Source organism: Serinus canaria, chromosome 5 (assembly GCF_022539315.1).
Source record: "Serinus canaria isolate serCan28SL12 chromosome 5, serCan2020, whole genome shotgun sequence".
NCBI lineage: Eukaryota > Metazoa > Chordata > Aves > Passeriformes > Fringillidae > Serinus > Serinus canaria.
Window position 1 is genome coordinate 51,122,732 of NC_066319.1, and position 5,286 is coordinate 51,128,017.

Sequence of the window (5,286 nt, forward strand, 5' to 3'; positions counted from 1 at the left end):
CAGGACGTGGGTAAATGAGAGAAGATAAGGTATTGCTCCTGCAAGCGGAACAACCTGTCTTCAAAATGGGTGAGTACTTCCAAACTTTCCAAATATTTCATTGCCCTCCAAGTAGATCACAGATTTGAGCCTCTTTCCTTTCCAGATACTTTGCAGCATTCTAAGCCCTAATAGAGGCAGGCAGAAAGCAGAATTTTGAAAAAAAGAGATAAAAAAATAAATGGGGGAAAAAAAACTAAGGATGCCCTGATTTCCATAGTCAGTCTCCTGGACACTGCCACAGAATTTTGTACATCTCCATGAAGATGTGGCTGATTCTGGTTGATCATGAGCAGAACTTGAGGCAGCTGTATAAACAGCAGATTTCTACACCTACAGGTCTTCATTAATTTCCTTCAGTGAGGTTTTTAATTTGACTGGCAGCTAGCCTATCTGTGCAGCTGATAAGAGAAGAAAAAAATCACCCTCCAGTCCTTGCATCGCCACTGCCTTTCCTCTGGTTCTCATCACAGAAGTGTGCAAAGAATTAAAGAGCTCTCAATACATTTGTATCCAAATATTTACCCTAAATGAGGTAGATTATATTTGCTTATTGTACCCGTTGCCATGCTGGCACGTGTTCAAGACTGCCTAATTCCTTGGAGTGCTATGGAATAGTTTAAAAACCCTTTGTTTATAATAAACTGTTTGGCAATGAGTGCATGTTCAGTGTTGTCCAGGGTATAGTAGCTCCAGAGCTCACACACCTGGCGTTTGGGCACTTGGCGTTGTCTCACTTCACAAACAGAGCACTGGGGACAGTTCTGGGATGCAGCCAGTTTACCTTAGTCTCTTGCAGGGTTATTAAGAGTATTCTGAAATTCTCTCAGGCATTTCATGAAGAGAAAAGATAATTAAACCATGTTCAGAGGAAACGTTCTTCAAGGAAATACAACTTCATCTTAAACAGCTTGCTTTTTTGAGAGCATACTCATTTTGACAACATTTTTAATGAAGACAAATTAAAATATTATTTACAGTAAATTATATTTAAATTATTGCTTTCCATAAAGTGAAAACATATCAGTAGTTCCTTGTTTTGTTTAATCTTGTTTTGAACTTTATATAGCATTTATATATTTAACATGCTCCTACTAAATTGAATATTTTAATGTCATTATAACTTTCGGGTTTTCTGGTGTGAGAATGATTTGACACTTACAGAACACTTCCACCATGCCAAATATATTCTCTTGGAATTCTCAGTCCCTGAAAACTTCACCACCTTCTCTTTTTCTCCAAGTGTTGGAATTTCCCATAGGATGGAAAATCTGTTTACTGACCAGCTCTGCTAAAATTTCTTTTTCTATCAAAAAAAAGGGGGGGAGGGTGTCACAAATACACAACCGTAAACTTGTCAGGATGCATTTCTTATTGTTGGCTCATATGTTGCCCTCTTTTGGTAGCTTTTGTATTGTACTACACATAAAATATTTAACAACTGCTGCAGCAACTCAATATCCAAAGGGGACTGAGTGCTGAATGCTAAAACTAAGCAAATGCACGGAGAGAGCAGCAGGTTGTGAGTTTGGCACACAAAGATCTTATAGAGACATCCTGTTGGGAGAGGCAAAGCACTAGGATATTAATAAAGCAGCAAAACATAAAACTGGATTGTAAAGGTTAGTGAGAAAGAAGAAAAAGGAGAAAGATCTGTAGGTACTCACTCATGTGAATAATTTAACCCTATATCCTGACTTCAGTCCTCTGATGAGAAACCTGACTTTGAAAAATTTGTTCGATCAAGACTTGTAAATGGAAGCTCTGCCCTAATCATCACTCATTTGGTCTTTCCCTGTTACTTATTTCATAATCTATGCAAGGGTTTTATTAAATTCTTGTGGGTATTGACTAGTAAAGCCCACAAAAGTGCCTGCTAATTTTCCAGAACTAAATCCCTACCAAAGTCAACACTTTCTTCACTAATTTATTTCTGAATGATGAAATTAAATCTGCAGTGATTTGTTAATACTAGCTATAAAATCATGTGATGGTTACACTATTATAAGCCTAGAATCATTATTTAAACAAAACACTGAAGTGTTAATTTTTTCCAGAAGAGAGTTTTTTCCCCTACCATTTCTGACTAAAATTTAAAAAAAGCCCCTTCTCAGTCTGTGCCAATGATTAAGAGTCTAAAGAGATGGGTATTCACCTCCTCTTGACTCTGCAAAAGAACTGAGTGCTAACTCCCCCAAAATACCATTCTTAGAGAACAAACTGCTCTCTACTTCAGATAATTCTCAGTTATAAGCTCAATAAATGGTTACACAGGAGAGATATTCCCCCTGTATCTGGGATTCCAGTTCAGCATTCCACAGCCCTATTCTTTAAAGATTTTTTTTTTTTTTTTGTTTGAAAACCAGCATCAGGAATTCAGCCTCACAGTAACTGTTTTATGAACAATCACAGAGATGATTTCAGAGCTCAGAAGGGAACTGTTCCTCCCATCTTGAATTGTGAAGGTTCTGTGGTAACTATAGGAATTCTTGGGATAGAGAAGAACACTGAGCTTTCCAATATAAAGACATACATTGTCCAGTGCTTTACTCAAACCTATCCTAAATCCTCAACAATATGAACTCCCCTTGAAAGACCATCTGACAGCCTTCCAATTTTCACCTCAAAAAAAAAAAAATACACACAAAAGGCATGATTTAGGTGCCATCCTCTCCCTCTTATATAATGTTGGCTGGTTTAAGACTTCACAGACCTTTGTTTCATGCCTTGTGGTAATAAACAACTGCTTGGTGATTTTGATGCAGCCAGTTTGCACCTTTTGGTGGCCAAGGGCTCACAGATTTTGATCACGTTTCCTCCCCACTGATCTAACCAAGCCCTTTCCTGCTCCGGGCTGATGAAGTGCTTTAACATGTGCACTGTTTAACCTGATATGCAGTTCCTTTGTTAAAACCACCTAGCAGGGCTGTAAAGGGAGTTGTAAATCTGCAGCACAGCTCATACACTTTAAGTTAAGTTTATGCTTAATGAGATGTTTGGTTTGAGCCTGAGTCTTTCCCCCAAGTGTTTTTTCCAGCCTTTGAATCGTTGTGGGATTTCTTCCAAGTCCTTCCAGTCAGTCAGTGGCTGGCAATATTGAACACAGAGTTGAATGTAAGAGCACAGATCTTTTACACAGGCACTCTTACCTCCCTGATTCATGGCACATATCTGTACATGCACAGCTTTTATAACTGTGCAAATTCATACCTCTCTCCTACCTCTCCCCCATCTGGTCTTCTCTTCACTATACCTTGAAACTCTATCAGAAATACTGATGGCCAGGACATGTATATTCCAATAAATCTTCATGTTTGTTTTGTTTTCTTTTTTTTTTTTTTTTTTTTAATTGTGAATTGTTTGGGCAATTTTGTGCTTAGCTTTCTAGTATCTCCCATTCCTTTGATATCATTATCTGCTTTCTTCTGTTTACATTCTTTCCTGGTTGAATATCATCACCACATTTCACTATTTTCCTGTTTACCTCTACTTTGAGATTATCATACAGATACTGAATAGAACAATGTCTGTCAAAAGTCCCTGACATGACCTATAAGATATTTCCACGAGCTACAACAATTGATCATTGCTCTTTGTTTACATTCTTTCTCCCATTTTAGTCTACACAGCAGTGTTCTCCGCCAAAACAATTGAAGCTCTTTCTCTCAACACGAATACCTGAAACCGTGTCAAATGACACATTCAGTGCTCCACACAGCACTCACCCACATTCCCATCATGCTGTGTATCTCTCAGTTCACTCACTGAGCATACTGCCTTGCTTGCTGGGTGCCAACTTGGAGCATCCTGGCCACAGCCTACAGCCTTGGTCCCCAAATCTGTAAGATATAGAATTTATATGTTGCATAATAACATGAAAGAAATATTTAATATGTTTTAATTTTTGCAAGACCATACTACTTGCTGTTCCTGATGCTATTTGCCTCAGTGTTTCCTTGGATGATTTAGCTGTAAGAAACTAACAGAACTTGGTCTAAAACATTAAAGTTATTAAATATTTAAAATATTAAAGACATTGTCCTTGATTTATGACCTTTGAGGTCAGAAATATCCATTAACTGTCCTGTCTAACATTTCTGTGGCAGACATTACCCGATTCCCTATATATGGAGCCCACAATTTCTGCTTGGCTGACATGTGTTTTCCTGAAAGGGATACATATTTTGATATGTACACTATTGCTTTCTTGGGCAGTTTGTTTCAGCAATTCATCACACTTACTGCTATCAATCCAAGCCTCAATGCTCGCTTAAATTTACTTGGCTTTTATTTCCACCCACTGATTCTTGTAATATATTCATCTGATGCAAGACACTTTTTTTCTTGTTGTGAAGGTAATTATACACTGTAATCCAGCCATCTCATTTTGGTAAGGGAAACAAAACGTACTTTTCAATCTGCAAGCAGTTCTTGTACTTTTTCTCCCACCCTTTTTCAGATTTCTAGCACCCACTGTGCTGCAACACACCCCAGCCACATAAGTCAACTTATATCTCCCTGCTAACTTGCTCAAAGAGGATGTCATTCCTCTTCCACACCATCAGATCAAGTCCTGTGTCCAATTGCTTCCCCACAGTGATTCCATGGACTCTTCTAGCACCACCCTTGGGATATGATTTCTATTGCATCAATACAGACACTATTTGTGCATGATTTAAGATTCTTTTCTGCAGAGGTCCTGCTTACCAAATTTGGGCTGCTCCATCTTCACAATTTATTTATCGTTCCACCTATTTTAATTTCCTCCCTAATTTACTAAGCATTGTTTAACTAGGGATGTACTTGTTTCTCAACCATTAAGGGCAGTACTTGGGCCTGCCAAGAGTAACACCCATTTCTGCAAACTGACTCCAGAGCTTTCCTTCAGAGCTGACAGCTGCTTTTTGACACCTATCAGTTAGTCAGGTCTTAATCCCCTCAGCAGTCACTCAATACCTGTTGCACAGTACTCATTTGTATTAAATGCTTAGACAGAGAAGGCAAACACATGTATTTGAATGCTGAAAAAGTGGGCTTAGAACTTAAATCCTGGAAAGTGTTAAAAAGCCTAATCCCAACTGGTGCCTAAACACTCAAAAGCACACAGACTTACATGACTCATTGTAGGTCCACAGTTATGAAACTTCATGCTTTGTATATTTTTCTGTTGATATTAATTTCTCTTATCTGTGAAAGAAAAACTTAGGCTGTTGGATAGACCACACATTGCCTTTTGTAGTCACACAC